This window comes from Lithobates pipiens, unplaced genomic scaffold (genome assembly GCF_037356315.1).
Source record: "Lithobates pipiens isolate NorthernLeopardFrog02 unplaced genomic scaffold, aLitPip1_a1.2 Scaffold_8, whole genome shotgun sequence".
NCBI lineage: Eukaryota > Metazoa > Chordata > Amphibia > Anura > Ranidae > Lithobates > Lithobates pipiens.
Genome location: NW_027507903.1, coordinates 626,978,907 through 626,996,786, shown reverse-complemented (window position 1 = coordinate 626,996,786; position 17,880 = coordinate 626,978,907). Strand labels below are relative to the sequence as shown.

The following is a 17,880-nucleotide window of genomic DNA, read 5'->3' as shown; positions in this document are numbered from 1 at the left end:
GCCCTGACAATGGTGTGTGTCCTGAGTGAAGTTTCCTGAAAAAGAAATAATTACACTTCTAACCTTTCTCAAGATTCTCCACCTTGGCACGGAAGACAATGTGCCTGGATTCTTCCTCTAAGTGCCCTTTCAGGCTCTTCTTGGTGTCCTTCAGGTCCTGTCTAACGTCTCAGCCACAGTGGTAAAGGTCCTGCCGTCTCCGGAGTTCCCTCTTCCTGGCACACACTTGATGGTGTCCCCTTGCCTGAAAGAAGCTGTGCAGCTTGACTTTCACAAACTTCCACCACTCACCTTTCTGAAAAATCTATTTTCCTCTTTCCAGGTAACAAAGGCCTACCTAAGTTCCCCCATCAATTCCTCATTTTCCAGCAGGGTGCATTTCAGCTTACAGGAGCCCAGGCTAGGGGCAAAGCCCTCACCCAGGTCACCCCAAAAGTGAAGGGCCCTGTGGTCAGATAAAAAGCAGGGGACCATGAAGAACTCAAGATATCTGACTGCCCTTGAAGTGAGCACAAATACAATCCTGGAACGCATGGATCTTTCAGGACTGCACCATGAATAGTTCACTGAACCTTTCCTTATGGATCCCACGGCATCCTGCAAGCCTCTGAGATCATCTCCCTGGGCAGCCTAGAAGTAGCACCAAGTTTTGCGTACAGGCTGGAGCTGTGCCCATCCTCCTCAATCGGACAGTTAAAATCACCACCGATCACTACTGTACTGGTGGTAATGAATAGGGTCGGCAGGGTCTGTAAGAGTTCCAGTCGTGCATTCTTATCTGGGTAGGCGTACACATTGATATGCCTAACTGGCTTTCATGCCCATGAGCCGTCTATGACCAAAAGACAGCAACAAACGAGCTCCTGGACAGAGACAACCATGAAACGCCCACCCCTGACAAGAATGGCTATCCCCGCAGACTTACAATTGCCAACCCCGGACCAGTAGGAGGGACCAAGGGTCCACTGGGAGGATAGATGCATGTGCCTCCTCAAGGGAGGAAGGGCACACTGCTGAAGCATGGAGACATCACTTTGCTGAGTGGAAAGAAAAGTCAGCACCCCTTGCCTTCTAGACGCATCCTTGATACTCCTCATATTAATGGAAAAATATGGAGTTTTCAGCCATCATGAGGGTATGAGGGCTTGTCAACAAGGGGCCAAACTTACCTGCCCGGAGGGGGTGTTAATCTTCCACTGCCACCAGTGCCTGTCATGCTTTCTGGGTCAGGCCAAGCTCCTCGTGGACATCATCCATCATCTCATTGAGGTTAAGGGTGAGGTCAGGCTCCAGGTCGACCATGATCTCCTCCTCTTCCTCCTCCCCCACAGACTCAAGGTCCTCCACTACTGGGCCCAGTCCAGCGCTGTTGTGCTGGACCATGTTGGGCCACTTGGTGGAGGTGGCGTGCCCCTCTGCCATTGGGCTTTCTGGCTTCTGTTTCTGCCTTCCTGTTGGGCCACTGGTGGGGTTGAGCAGGGGGGTAAGTCCTCGAGGAAGGAAAGGTCTGGGGTGGGCAGGCAGGGAGGTGGGGCGGGCAGCATCACCTCCAGCACAGATGGGGTGGGGGAGGGGCCAGAGGCAGGGACAGGAACCTGAGGAGAGGATTCACCTGTGGTCTTCCAAGGCTCCTTTGGCTTCTTCTTTTCTGGTGGCTTCTTCTCGGCACTGGAAGATGACGTGCTGTGGATCAAAGCTGCAACGTAGGTCTGGGTTCTCTGGGGGCAGTCTTTGAAGCTCCACCAATCCACAGAGGTTGCAGGCTCTGGACCTCAGACAGTCCTTGGTCTCGTGGACTGCAAAACCTCTGGAGGTAGATGGCTATGACTTTTCCTAGGGTATGTTGGTTATTCATGGCAACCATCACTCGCCTTTCATGCTGTTGTATGGGAGTGTTCACAACAAAGTTATGAAAGGAGATTCTGGGCCACAAGTCTTCACCATTTCCCGATAGCGTCTGCAGACCTGTAAAGACACAAAGGTGATATAAAATATACCTCTTGTGAAGGTCTGCATAGACAGTGTCTCTGCTTTGCTGAACCCCTGCACCAAGATCATCTTCCTGCCAAAGATCTCTGGGGTCATGTTGGGGACTCTTCCGTCTACCTCTTTCAGCTTAAGCACCACCATCTGCTTCATCCAAGGCTCCAGGGAAGGGAGCCCGTCTGTGGACAGGTACAGCTTGGGTGATCGCTATAGGCTGGTGCCAGCTGGAGCAGCGGTGGAGGTTGAAGCGGCGACTTTCTCAGGGGCTTTGGACGAAGTGATTGGAGCAAGGGTCTTCTTCGTCTTGTTGCTCTTCCTCATCGTCGAGGAGTTGGTTAGATGTCGCTTCAGAAGGTCTTTGAGAGCAGAATAGCAGCAAGTAAGTGAAGCTGAATTGAATCAACGATCCTACAAGACCGAGCAGAGGGTACCCCACAAGACCGCTGGAGTGGTGAATGAGGACCCCTGCGGGGGCTTCGATCTCAGGTAAGTAATTCATAATGAGCTTGTATGCTATGCATACTAGCTCATTATGCCTTTGTCTTGGCGTTTTTTTTGTTTTGTTTTTTAGGGTTTACAACCACTTTAATTCAATTCAGCTTTTATGCATATCTATAAAATGTTCTTGCTTAATATAAAAAAGTTATTTAAAGCTTATTTCTCAGTAGTTTAATTAGCAAAACAGACAATTATAGAAAATAATTTAACAAAAAAAAGAAGTCATCTTTGTAAACATTTAAGATAAGTAATCTCAGAAGAATATTGTATTATTTTTATTAATCCTATAAAATCAGGGCCCAGTTTCTCAATGCAGACTATTATATCTAGGTATCATCTCTGTCAACACCCATGGAAATATGGTATGGATATGGAACAACTTTTATATAGTGTTAGGATATGAGTGGGAGCATATAACCCTATGAATGGATAGATACCCTAAGGCCGCGTACACACGGGCGGATTGTCTATCCAACTTAGTCCGCTGAACCGTGTTTCAGCGGACAATCCGCTCGTGTGTGGGCTTCAGCGGACTTTTTCAGCGGACAATCTGACGAACAAAGTCTTACGGAATTTCCGTAAGACAGTCCGTTCAAACTTGGTTTTGTCCGTCCAAACTTGGTTTCAGCGGACAGTCCGCTCGTGTGTAGGCAAGTTGGACGGACTAAGTATGGTGCATGCTCAGAAAGGGTTTACACGGCCAAAGGTTGCATTGCAGTGTATAGGACGTCGTTTTTCTAGTCCCGTCGTACGTGCTGTACACGTCATCACGCACGCTTTCAGCGGACTGTCTGCTCATCGTGTGTGGTCAAGTCCGTTCATGCTTTTGAACGGACTGTCTGCCGAACTTAGTTGGGCAGACAATCCGCCCGTGTGTACGCGGCCTAAGAAGTACTTGTATACAGACTTTCTTTATATTATCCATAAAATCTTCAACATGGAACAACTATGACAACCAAAACAGTACAACCTGAACTGCCAGGCTGTTTGTCCTTTTTTGTAAAAAAAAAAAATATTTAAATTTTTTGATAATTTAGCTTTTTAATCAAAGCACACTCATGTGTGCATTTAGAAAATGGTTTTACAACAAGCCAACATATTTGGTGTATAGAAAACATTATTTTGGGTAACATTTTTATAACTTGGCGTTTTTTTTTTATCAAAATAGATTTTTATTAACATTTTGAAATCACAGAAAGTTACAAATTCAGGCTTTCCAGATCAAGTTATACAACTATACAAAGTAATCAATATTGCTTCAATATATTAAAATGTCATATCAAAGTAAACAGTAGTACATGGCAGACACACTCGTTCTGAGTGTATTTTAGACACATCTAGTAGCTAGTGAGTACAGCGAGTATTTGTCCTGCCGGACATAAAGTCATCCGGCCTTCAGGAGGTTGGGAAGGTCTCTCCACAGGTGCACCCCTCAAAGAGATGCCCCCCCCCCCAACTGCACTTGAAACATTTTCTAGCAGTATTAGTAATCAAGGTTCAGGAGAAAATGTCTTAACCAGTTCGGGGGAGTTGACCCAGTCAAACCATTGTTGCCATTTTTGGCTTGGACGCATTTTGCCTTGCTGGCGTAAATTTAGGGTTGTTTCATAGATACAGTGTTCATGTGTGGATCTTATTACATCAGTTATGTTGGGGGGGAAGCGGATCTTTCCATTTTCTAGTTATGCTGATGCGGGCTGCTTGCAGGATATGAATAATGATAGATTTTGCTGGGTTTGAGAATCGGTCAATGGTCAAGGATAGTAATGCCAAGGCTGGGTTCGCTTCAATGGTTCTTTTTTGTTAAAATTTTAATTGTCATACTATAATGCTATTTTTTTAGAACTTGCGCCTTTGGGCAAATGCATTCCACTTGTAGTTCTCATCAGTTTAAGACACGTTGGAGAGCATTCAAAGTTTAAAAATAGATGCATTGGACCTCCTTCTGTATCAATTTGCTTAAAGTTGCTTTTGTATTTCCTTTGACTTGTATAAGGAGTTCTTATGAGGACAAAAAAAGTTCAATAACACCAGTCCTAATGAAAACATTTTTAATTTATTATACTTTATAGGAAGCAATAACAGTTACATTGGTCATATTTTACCTTCTTATCAGATGGTCCACCAAACTAATATCACTTCTGTCATACTTACCGGATTTTCAAATCAGAAAAATATTAAAATGCCACTTTTTATGGTCCTGTTCATCATATACTGTGTGACCATTTGTGGGAACCTTCTTGTCATGACATTGAGTCTACTAAGTAAAAACCTTCAGTCTCCCATGTACTTCTTCATTTCTCAGTTGTCATTGTTTGATATAATGTTGAGTACGGTCATTCTTCCTAATCTTCTATATATTGTTCTTTATGATGGATGTACCATGTCTCTTACTTAATGCATCATCCAGTTTTCCTTCTTTACAACTACTGAAACTTGTGAGTGCCTTTTATTGACTGTAATGTCCTATGACCGGTATTTGGCCATTTGTAACCCTTTACTTTACAGCTCTATAATAAACCAAAACTTTTGCAATAAATCTGTGCTTATCATCTGGTTATTAGGTTTTAAAATAACATTGGTCAATCCTATATCTATGAGCACTCTATGCTACTGTGGGCCAAATGTCATTGACCATTTCTATTGTGACTTTGAACCCATACTCAAACTTTCTTGCTCTGATACCTTCTGGATTTATGTTCAGACAATGATAATGGCTTTCTTTTTTGTTGCAGTTCCCTTTTTGATCATTGTTATATCATATATCTATATAGCTGTAATTATCCTAAGGATCCCATCGGTAACAGGAATGCAGAAAGCCATTAGTAGTGATGGACGAACTTCCGACGGGACGTTTCGCGAACGCGAAACGCGAACGGACACAAACGTTCGCGAAAACGACCGTTCGCCGCGGGCTCCATTGACTTCAATGGGAGGCGAATTTCGCAAACCTTTAGGTCGAATTTGCGGCCACGGGGTAATTATTAGGGGGTAGCACGTAGTCCCACCACCTGGACAATAGCATAATACATGTATGAGGTGAATTTGGGATCGATAACTACAAGCATTTTTTTTTTATTTGGGAAATTGTTCTGACAATTCAGGACTATGGAGCTAATGAAGGCAATGGAGGAGAGGGAAGGTCAGGGACCAGGGTAGGCAAACAAGAGGGTGCAGGAGATACAGAGCACTGACAGCAGCACCGTAATACAGAGCACTGACATCAGCACCGTGACATACAGCGCTGACAGCAGCTCCGTGACATACAGCGCTGACAGCAGCTCCGTGACATACAGCGCTGACAGCAGCTCCGTGACATACAGCGCTGACAGCAGCTCCGTGACATACAGCGCTGACAGCAGCTCCGTGACATACAGCGCTGACAGCAGCACCGTGACATACAGCGCTGACAGCAGCTCCGTGACATACAGCGCTGACAGCAGCTCCGTGACATACAGCGCTGACAGCAGCTCCGTGACATACAGCACTGACAGCAGCTCCGTGACATACAGCGCTGACAGCAGCTCCGTGACATACAGCGCTGACAGCAGCACCGTGACATACAGCGCTGACAGCAGCTCCGTGACATACAGCGCTGACAGCAGCTCCGTGACATACAGCGCTGACAGCAGCTCCGTGACATACAGCGCTGACAGCAGCTCCGTGACATACAGCGCTGACAGCAGCTCCGTGACATACAGCGCTGACAGCAGCACCGTGACATACAGCGCTGACAGCAGCTCCGTGACATACAGCGCTGACAGCAGCTCCGTGACATACAGCGCTGACAGCAGCTCCGTGACATACAGCACTGACAGCAGCTCCGTGACATACAGCGCTGACAGCAGCTCCGTGACATACAGCGCTGACAGCAGCACCGTGACATACAGCGCTGACAGCAGCTCCGTGACATACAGCGCTGACAGCAGCTCCGTGACATACAGCGCTGACAGCAGCTCCGTGACATACAGCGCTGACAGCAGCTCCGTGACATACAGCGCTGACAGCAGCTCCGTGACATACAGCGCTGACAGCAGCTCCGTGACATACAGCGCTGACAGCAGCTCCGTGACATACAGCGCTGACAGCAGCTCCGTGACATACAGCGCTGACAGCAGCTCCGTGACATACAGCGCTGACAGCAGCTCCGTGACATACAGCGCTGACAGCAGCTCCGTGACATACAGCGCTGACAGCAGCTCCGTGACATACAGCGCTGACAGCAGCACCGTAAGCAGCCCCAGGAGGAAGTCAGCACAGCACAGGGATGGTGTGATCCCCTCATAATAAGAACCCCCAGGAGGAAGTCAGCACAGCACAGGGATGGTGGGAGCCCCTCATAATAAGAACACCCAGGAGGAAGTCAGCACAGCACAGGGATGGTGGGAACCCCTCATAATAAGCAGCCCCAGTAGAAATATGACACCGCTCAACCTCTTCAAAGAGGAGGGTAGGGGCATATAGTACGGTGTGCTTTTTTGGGTCAGGGAAGTGAGCCAAATGAATTAAGAAGGTCTGTGTGCTTGATTCCAAAAATTGTTTATAGACATATACATGGTCTACTGATCACATGTGTTGAATTCCTCCGAGATCCATGCCTCATTCATTTTTAGAAATGTGAGGTAGTTAACACTGTGGTGAGCTAGGCGAGTACGCTTATCGGTCACAATCCCCCCTGCTGCGCTGAACGTCCTTTCGGACAGGACACTGGATGAGGGGCAAGCCAACAGTTCGATTGCAAATTGGGCAAGCTCTGGCCAGAGGTCAAGCCTGCCCACCCAGTAGTCTAGGGGTTCATCACTCCTCAGAGCGTCCACATCGGCCGTTAACCCAATGTAGTCGGACACCTGACGGTCTAGGCGTTCCCTGATGCTGGATCCGGATGACACCTGTCGATGGGTCGGCTGAAAGAATGACCTCATATCCGAAGTCACCAACACATCTTCAAACCGGCCTCTTCTTGCAGGCGCTGTTGGATTGGTACCCGCAAATCCTTCTCTGGGAGTGGGAATTGCTCCTCTGCCAGCGCACGCAAAAGCAGAATGCAGCATTTCTCGAAGCAAGGCCTGGAAGTGCTGCATTCTGACAGCCCTCTGCGACGGCGGTAACATTTCCGCCATTTTGTGTTTGTACCGGGGGTCTAAGTACGTTGCCACCCAGTACTGGTCCTTGACCCTCATGCTTTTTATACGGGGGTCCCTATTAAAACACTGGAGCATGAAGGCCCCCATTTGCACTAAAGTGGAAGCGGTGTGGTGGCCTGGCTCCTGCTCATCATCCAGGATAATGTCGTCCTCTTCATTCTCCTCTCCCCATCCTCGCACAACAGGGATCCCAGAAAGGTTTAAAGCATGCTCTTCTTGCTCCTGCTCATCCGCCCCGGCACCATCCTCCTCTGACTCCTCATCAGACTCCTGTTGTTGACTTGTCTCAGATAGAGTAGCCCCCCCTGGGAATTCATCCAGCATTGCGACTTCCTCATCTTCCCGCTCCTGCTCCTCCACAGCCTGATCAATGACACGACGCAATGCACGCTCCAGAAAGAAGGCATAAGGTACCATGTCACTGATGGCGCCATGGCTGCGACTGACCAGTTTGGTGATCTCCTCAAATGGCCGCAGAAGTCTGCATGTGTCGCGCATGAGCAGCCACTGGCGCGGTGAAAAAAAACCCAGCTCCCCAGAACCGTTTCTTTCGCAGAGTTCATACAGGTAGACGTTAACTGCACGTTTCTGCTGGAGCAGCCTATCAAGCATATAGAAGGTTGAGTTCCATCGCGTCGGGCAATCGCAAATAAGACGTCTGACCGGCAGATGGTGTCGCCGCTGAATGTCAGCAAGGCGAGCCATGGCCGTGTAAGATCTTCTGAAATGGGCCGAGATTTTCCTTGCCTGCCGCAAGATGTCCTGGACCCCAGGGTATTTGACAAGGAATCGCTGCACGACCAAGTTTAAGACGTGTGCCATGCACGGCACGTGCGTGATTTTGCCCTGTTTCAATGCGCTAAGCAGATTGGCACCGTTGTCACACACCACTTTACCAACTGTCAAATTGAGCGGTGTTAGCCACTCATCTGCCTGTGAACGCAAAGCTGAAAGGAGTGCCGGGCCAGTGTGGCTCTTTGCTTCCAGGCACAACAGACGCAGCACGGCATGGCAACGTCTCACCTGGCATGTGGAATAGGTTCTGGGGAGCTTGGGCGGTGCAGTGGAAGAGACGCTAGCAGCGGAAAAGGAGGAGGCAGCTGAGGAGGAGAGGGAGGAGGATGGAGTAGGAGGAGGAGAAGAAGAGTCAGGCCTGCATGCAATCCGTGGCGGTAAAACCAAATCTACACGGGTGCCACGGGTTACATGCTTGACGGCCGTCAGAAGGTTCACCCAGTGGGCAGTAAAACTGATATACCTTCCCTGCCCGTGTTTGCTAGACCACGTGTCTGTGGTCAGATGTATCTTGGCACCGACACTGTGTGCCAGAGATACATTCACTTGCCGCTGAACATGGCCATATAGCTCTGGGATGCCCTTCTCTGAGAAATACTTCCTTCCTGGGACCTTCCATTGTGGTGTTCCAATGGCCACAAATTTGCGAAAGGCCTCCGAGTCCACCAGTTTATATGGCAGTAGTTGGCGGGCTATGAGTTCTGACAAGCCAGCCGCCAACCGTTGGGCAAGAGGGTTATCCGGCGTCATCATTTTTTTACGCTCAAACATTAGGCCCACGGAAGCCTGCCTTTTTGCAGAAAAATGTGAGCTTGGCGTGATGGAAGGTGGAGTGGAGGACAATTGTGAGGAGAGAGGAGAAGGAGAAGTAGAAGACGAGGCTGGACGGTGAGAGCCTGCAGTGTGGCTTTGTGTGTTCCGTTGCTCCCACTGGGCTCGGTGATGGCTGCTCATGTGCCTTCTTAAGGCGGTCGTCCCTAGGTGAGTATTGGGCTTACCGCGACTAACGCGTTGACTGCAAAGATTGCAGATGGCAACGCTATTGTCAGCAGCGGACACGTTAAAAAAAGCCCACACTGCGGAGCCATGTGCCGGTGTCCTGGGAGCGCCAGATGTGACCGTACATGGTCGATGACTCGCTCCTGATACATTTGCAGTCTGCTTTGTCCCTGCTGTGCAATGTAAGTCATTGCTGCTTCTCCTCCCTATCTGCTGGTCCATATCTCCCTCTGAACTCCCCTCCTCTTCCTCTCTTGTGGGCACCCACGTGACATCACTAGACACGTCATCATCAACGTCACCTTCCCCACCGCTATAAGTAGAGTAGGCAGCAACACCGGGGACCAACCTCCTCCTTGGGCTGATCTGGGTACTGGCGTCAGACTGCTGAGTAGCGCTTGTTGCTACCTCCTCTTCCTGATCCAATACCAAGAGTGGCTGCGCATCAGAAATGTCCTCTTGATATGGATCGGAAAATAATTCCAGTGACTCAAGCGGAAGGTATGTGGTGGTGGTGGTGGTGGTCGTGTTGTTGGTGGTAGTGTCTTTGGGGGTGCACATAGCAGAGAGTGAAGAAGAGGGTGCAGATCGAGAGGATGAGGAGGGTGCAGAAGAGTAAGGCTGAGCGAGCCACTCAACCAAGTCTGGTGCATCCTTTAAAGTAATTGAACGCACCTTCTGCAACTTCCCACTTTGGCTCAAGCCTGTTGCTCCTGCCCTACCCCTACCACCCCTGCGGAAGGGCCTGCCTCTTCCTCTGCATGTCATTTTTTAAATGACCCTGTGACAAAACTCTTAGTCCCTATACCGCTGAAGGACTGCTGCAGTATAGGTGAGCGGTCAGCAGTGGTGCACGTCAACCCTATCTATTGTGGACCTATAGCGGTCCTTACAGAACAGCAGACTGTACCGCACTCAAGCCTATGTACCGTAGCACCCTATACCAAGTTACCAGTCCTTATAAGAACTTTTGTGGACCAAGCAGGTTGTGTATTAGTGTTTAGCAGACTGTACGTCAGTCCCTATACCGCTGAAGGACTGCTGCAGTATAGGGCAGCGGTCAGCAGTGGTGCACGTCAACCCTATCTATTGTGGACCGATAGCGGTCCTTACAGAACAGCAGACTGTACCGCACTCAAGCCTATGTACCGTAGCACCCTATACCAAGTTACCAGTCCTTATAAGAACTTTTGTGGACCAAGCAGGTTGTGTATTAGTGTTTAGCAGACTGTACGTCAGTCCCTATACCGCTGAAGGACTGCTGCAGTATAGGGCAGCGGTCAGCAGTGGTGCACGTCAACCCTATCTATTGTGGACCGATAGCGGTCCTTACAGAACAGCAGACTGTACCGCACTCAAGCCTATGTACCGTAGCACCCTATACCAAGTTACCAGTCCTTATAAGAACTTTTGTGGAACAAGCAGGTTGTGTGTTAGTGATTAGCAGACTGTACGTCAGTCCCTATACCAATGAAGGACTGCTGCAGTATAGGGCAGCGGTCAGCAGTAGTGCACGGCAACCCTATGTATTGTGGACCGATAGCGGTCCTTACAGAACAGCAGACTGTACCGCACTCAAGCCTATGTACCGTAGCACCCTATACCAAGTTACCAGTCCTTATAAGAACTTTTGTGGACCAAGCAGGTTGTGTATTAGTGTTTAGCAGACTGTACGTCAGTCCCTATACCGCTGAAGGACTGCTGCAGTATAGGGCAGCGGTCAGCAGTGGTGCACGTCAACCCTATCTATTGTGGACCGATAGCGGTCCTTACAGAACAGCAGACTGTACCGCACTCAAGCCTATGTACCGTAGCACCCTATACCAAGTTACCAGTCCTTATAAGAACTTTTGTGGACCAAGCAGGTTGTGTATTAGTGTTTAGCAGACTGTACGTCAGTCCCTATACCGCTGAAGGACTGCTGCAGTATAGGGCAGCGGTCAGCAGTGGTGCACGTCAACCCTATCTATTGTGGACCGATAGCGGTCCTTACAGAACAGCAGACTGTACCGCACTCAAGCCTATGTACCGTAGCACCCTATACCAAGTTACCAGTCCTTATAAGAACTTTTGTGGAACAAGCAGGTTGTGTGTTAGTGATTAGCAGACTGTACGTCAGTCCCTATACCAATGAAGGACTGCTGCAGTATAGGGCAGCGGTCAGCAGTAGTGCACGGCAACCCTATGTATTGTGGACCGATAGCGGTCCTTACAGAACAGCAGACTGTACCGCACTCAAGCCTATGTACCGTAGCACCCTATACCAAGTTACCAGTCCTTATAAGAACTTTTGTGGACCAAGCAGGTTGTGTATTAGTGTTTAGCAGACTGTACGTCAGTCCCTATACCGCTGAAGGACTGCTGCAGTATAGGGCAGCGGTCAGCAGTGGTGCACGTCAACCCTATGTATTGTGGACCGATAGCGGTCCTTACAGAACAGCAGACTGTAACGCACTCAGGCCTATGTACCGTAGCACCCTATACCAAGTTACCAGTCCTTATAAGAACTTTTGTGGACCAAGCAGGTTGTGTGTTAGTGATTAGCAGACTGTACGTCAGTCCCTATACCAATGAAGGACTGCTGCAGTATAGGGCAGCGGTCAGCAGTAGTGCACGGCAACCCTATGTATTGTGGACCGATAGCGGTCCTTACAGAACAGCAGACTGTAACGCACTCAGGCCTATGTACCGTAGCACCCTATACCAAGTTACCAGTCCTTATAAAAACTTTTGTGGACCAAGCAGGTTGTGTGTTAGTGTTTAGCAGACTGTGCGTCAGTCCCTATACCGCTGAAGGACTGCTGCAGTATAGGGCAGCGGTCAGCAGTGGTGCACGTCAACCCTATCTATTGTGGACCGATAGCGGTCCTTACAGAACAGCAGACTGTACCGCACTCAAGCCTATGTACCGTAGCACCCTATACCAAGTTACCAGTCCTTATAAGAACTTTTGTGGACCAAGCAGGTTGTGTATTAGTGTTTAGCAGACTGTACGTCAGTCCCTATACCGCTGAAGGACTGCTGCAGTATAGGGCAGCGGTCAGCAGTGGTGCACGTCAACCCTATGTATTGTGGACCGATAGCGGTCCTTACAGAACAGCAGACTGTAACGCACTCAGGCCTATGTACCGTAGCACCCTATACCAAGTTACCAGTCCTTATAAGAACTTTTGTGGACCAAGCAGGTTGTGTGTTAGTGATTAGCAGACTGTACGTCAGTCCCTATACCAATGAAGGACTGCTGCAGTATAGGGCAGCGGTCAGCAGTAGTGCACGGCAACCCTATGTATTGTGGACCGATAGCGGTCCTTACAGAACAGCAGACTGTACTGCACTCAGGCCTATGTACCGTAGCACCCTATACCAAGTTACCAGTCCTTATAAAAACTTTTGTGGACCAAGCAGGTTGTGTGTTAGTGTTTAGCAGACTGTGCGTCAGTCCCTATACCGCTGAAGGACTGCTGCAGTATAGGGCAGCGGTCAGCAGTAGTGCACGGCAACCCTATGTATTGTGGACCGATAGCGGTCCTTACAGAACAGCAGACTGTAACGCACTCAGGCCTATGTACCGTAGCACCCTATACCAAGTTACCAGTCCTTATAAGAACTTTTGTGGACCAAGCAGGTTGTGTGTTAGTGATTAGCAGACTGTACGTCAGTCCCTATACCAATGAAGGACTGCTGCAGTATAGGGCAGCGGTCAGCAGTAGTGCACGGCAACCCTATGTATTGTGGACCGATAGCGGTCCTTACAGAACAGCAGACTGTACCGCACCCAAGCCTATGTACCGTAGCACCCTAGACAGACCAAGTTACCAGTCCTGATAAAGAGCTTTGTGGAACAAGTGAGTTGTGAATGATTAGCAGACTGCAGCAGAAGGGCAGCAGTCAAGTATAATATTCTTTCTATATTTGGAAGAAAGAATATTATACGTGTACAAGCCTATTACCGTACCACTGATACCAGTCCTGAAAAGAACCTTTGTGGAACTAATAGTAACAGCAAGTCTTTAAAATTATCCTCACTGCCTGACACACTGCTTCCTGCCTGTCCCTATACAAATTGGCAAAAAAGAGTAGGCTGGAACGATTAGCTGGAACAGCTCTTTTGTGGACCTGATAGTAACAGCTAATGATGATGATGATGATGATGATGAAGAAAGACTAATCTGGCTGAGCTGTCCCTAAAATAGCAGCATACAGCGCTCTGTCCCTTTATCTAAACTGACAAAAGAAACTCAGGCTGCTGACCTAACACCTATACCAGTCCTGAAAAGAACTTTTGTGTACCAAATAGCTAGCGTTTTCTCTGTCCCTACTCCACACAGGATCCTTTCCCTACAGTGACAGAAGAAAGAATGTAAAATGGCCACCGGATCGGGTGTATTTATAGGTTAGGGGGAATGTCCAAGTGTCCATGAGCTGTCATGTCTCAATTGGTTGTCCTGTAACACATGATAAACGTGTCACGAAAGGTTAAAGTTCTTGTATACATTAAACACGTAAGTCCGCCGGGGCGAACGACGGAAAAAGGCGTTCGAACCCGCGGACGGCGAAAGTCGGAAATTCGCCGCGAAACGACCGCCGGGCGAACCGTTCGGCCATCACTAGCCATTAGCACCTGCAGCTCTCACCTGAGTGTAGTGTCTATATATTATGGAACTATAATCATTGTATATTTGTTTCCAAAGGGAGGACAAATGCACACTATGAGCAAACTCCTTTCTCTTTTTTACACGGTCATTACTCCATTGCTTAATCCAGTCATATACACATTCAGGAACAAAGAATTTAAGAAAGCTTTTGAAAATATAATATCAAATTCAGACAGATTTTGGTAGCAGAAGTGGGATCATTCACAGTGGTATAACTTTTTTTGCCTTTTTTTTTTTTATCTAAAAAAATGTAAATGTTCTATAGCTAGCATAAATCAAATAACATAGATAGAAAATGAAAGATGTAATTTGTTGACTTATTCAATCTTCTTCAGCATTGAGCAAGTTCCAAAAAGTGTCAAAAAGTCAACCACATTTATGAAATATATTATCTTCGCTGATAATTACCAATCTTCTTCATGTTGCTCAATGGCCAAGAGATGGTTTAGGCATGAACGAAATTTAAGCACTTTAGTAACCCCCTCAAATTGTTAGAGGTGTCTTGTGGAGAAGTAATAAACAGATTCCCATATCACTTATAGGTTGATATTGTATCACCTATTTAAGCTATCAGTGCCAAAAGAGCTTCTGAAAGCAGCTTTGCAACACAGAACCCTTGCTCCCAAATTAGCAGCACGTTCCACAAACTAAACTCATGAACTTGTACATAGTAAGGAAGGAATCTGGGATGTGCAAGGAGCGATCTCTGTCCTTGCAGTGCACTTGTAGTGCAATGTGGATTTGCCTTTCGTAAATAACCCCTAATATCATTTACTTTTTGATATAATAAATATCCCACATTTTTTGGCAAAAAAAATGTTTTTTCCTCAGTTTAGGCTGATATGTATTCTTCCACATATTTTTGGTAAAAAAAAAATCACAATAAGCGTATATTGATTGATTTGCACAAAAGTGATAACTCGCATCGAGTCTGGACAAACACTGTTGGCGTGCACGTGTCCTTAGTTGCCAAAAGACGAAGCGACGTAAGGTAATGTCGTTTCACCTAGCCGTGCCATTCTGCCGCAGTAAAGCTGCGGCGGCTAATCGGCAAGCGGCTAAGAAAGTTTTTTGACTTTTCTGTCACTGGAGAAGTTTTTCAGATTGTCACTTATCTCCAAAAAAACAAAGATATATTCCCAGCTCATTTACCATCCAACCTGCAACTAACTGAACTGACCCTGTCTAAGCCCTTGTACACACGGTCGGACATTCTGCCAACCAAATCCGTTGGATTTTGTTCCGACGGATTTTGTCTGACGGATTGTGTCTGAAACTGTTGCATACACACGGTCTGACCAAGTTGTCGGAAAATCCGATCGTTCAGAACGTGATGACGTTATTTCGTTATGACGGGACTATGTTCACGCTAGTAGCCAATAGCTTTGGTGTAGGAATTTGATCTGAGCATGCGTGGCACTTTGTCCGATCAAAATTTTCTACACATGATCGGAGTATTTCTGATTGGACCAGTTTGTCGGAAAATATTTCCAACAAGTTGGAAAATTGGGTCAGACGGATATTCCCGACGGAAACAGTCCGATGCATACCACACACAGTCGGATTATCCGACAAAACGGTCCGATAGGACACATTCCATCGGAATCTCCGACCGTGTGTACAAGGGCTAACAGTTCATATTAAAAACAAGAGGTTTAGTTTGCACACATTGGCAAATATATGTATAAGCTGCAGCAGCCATGTATACTGCAGGCCTAATGCTATCATTTTGAGAGTCTTCCAAGTTGGAGCACATATATAATAATGGATAGATTAAGGGCAGGTATACCTGGAGGGAGCCCACTCCTCCTTAAATGTATAGGCATGCAATGGACACAGTGGCAGAACTACCGCCATATCGACCCACACAGGTGCTATGGGGCCCGTTGCCGAGTGGGGCCCGCTGCCGAGTGGGGCCTGTAGCCGAGTGGGGCCTCAGTTCCCCATCCAAACTGCTCTGTCTGAACCCCTTCACCATGTCTGCATGATTTCAGTAACAAATACACAGACAGGGCTGATCCATCTCAGGAGGTGTCCAGCGTGGTCACCTGAGCCACCTGTGACACACTATGGTAAGCACATGCCCCTGATTCCCTGCTCTAGCCTGCCCCCTGTGGGTACAGATGATAAGAGGACGCTTTGTGCTGCTCCACGCATCTGGGTTGAATGATTTGCTGGTGCACTAGGTATGATGGCGGTGGAAGCCGGTGGAGGGAAGTCACTGGTCTGCTTTTGGAAGCTGAGTGGCAGATCTGCAGGTGAGGGCTGTGGTGAGGGGGGTAATGGGGAGGTGGAGGTGAGGCCACAGTGGTGTCAGTGGGACGGAGGAGAGCGGCTCCTAGGACCAGTGTGTATTGGGGGGACTGTACCCTCAGAGCTCTGAAGACTTTGTGAGCTTCTCGGCTTCTCTATACTATGCTCACCTGTACTGTTGTTGTGGGGGTGTGCCTTTGGAGGAGATCTCTCATTTCCAATAGAAACCATTAACTTTGCAGCTGTTGTTTCTGCAGTTTGAAAATAAAAAATGGATGCTGATTGATTGCTCTGGGCAACAGTATTTTTTATGTTAGCGCACTTAAAGCAGAACTTTGCCCTGAACTTAAAGCTGGGCTATGCCTGCACTGCAAGGGTTAAAGAGGTTATCTTATATAATATAAGCTGTTTCCTGGGTACTGTGCCACATGAGTGTGGTAATCTGTTGTTCAATGGGATTAGTTCATTTTTTTTGGGGGGGGGGGGGCTGTTTGCAAGGGGGGCCCTATACAACATTTTGCTATGGGGCCCTGTGATTTCTAGTTACGCCGCTGAATGGACACCCAGCAAAAAGCACAATGGCAGACAGCAAAGGCGTCCTCTCACCAATTCACTAACAGTACAAATAAATAGCAACCAAGCCAACCTATAACTTACTTTACTGTAAGGAGCACATGGAAGGGTGATGTATGTCAAAAAACAAACAAAAATTCCCAGCTTATTTACTAGCTAGCCCACAACAAACCACATTGACCCTGTCTAACAGTTCACATTAAAAACAACAAGGGGTTTAGTTTTCACACATTTGCAAATATATGTGTGAGCTGCAGCGGCCGTGTGTACTGCAGCCCTAACTCTATCATTTTGAGAGTCTTCCAAGTCGGAGCACATACAGTATCTCACAAAAGCGAGTACACCTCTCACATTTTTGTAAATATTTTATTCTATCTTTTCATGTGACAACACTGAAGAAATTACACTTTGCTACAAGTAGTGAGTGTACAGCTTGTATAACAGTGTAAATTTGCTGTCCCTTAAAAATAACTCAACACACAGCCATTAATGTCTAAACCGCTGGCAACAAAATTGAGTACACCCCTAAGTGAAAATGTCCAAATTGGGCCCAAAGTGTCAATATTTTGTATGGCCACCATTATTTTCCAGCACTGCCTTAACCCTCTTGAGCATGGAGTTCAACAGAGCTTCACAGGTTGCTACTGGAGTCCTCTTCCACACTTCCATGACAACGTCACTGAGCTGGTGGATGTTAGAGACCTTGCACTCCTCCACTTTCCGTTTGGGGATGCCCCACAGATGCTCAATAGGGTTTAGGTCTGGAGACATGCTTGGCCAGTCCATCACCTTTACCCTCAACTAATCTTTAGCAAGGCAATGGTCGTCTTGGAGGTGTGTTTGGGGTCGTTATGTTGGAATACTGCCCTGCAGCCCAGTCTCTGAAGGGAGGGGATCATGCTCTGCTTCAGTATGTCACAGTACATGTTGGCACTCATGGTTCCTTCAATGAACTCTAGCTCCCCAGTGCCGGTGTC

At 47.6% G+C, this 17,880-nt stretch overlaps 1 pseudogene across 1 annotated transcript in view; it reads left to right on the top strand.

Annotated features, from left to right (window-relative positions):
* Positions 1-2,816: 2,816 nt before the first annotated feature.
* Positions 2,817-17,880, top strand: part of LOC143962390 (olfactory receptor 10A7-like) — a 49,115-nt pseudogene continuing 34,051 nt past the window's right edge. The window contains exons 1-2 of the transcript XR_013270678.1: positions 2,817-2,846; positions 4,557-5,309. The product of XR_013270678.1 is annotated as an olfactory receptor 10A7-like (transcript). The remainder of the gene's footprint in view (positions 2,847-4,556; positions 5,310-17,880) is intronic.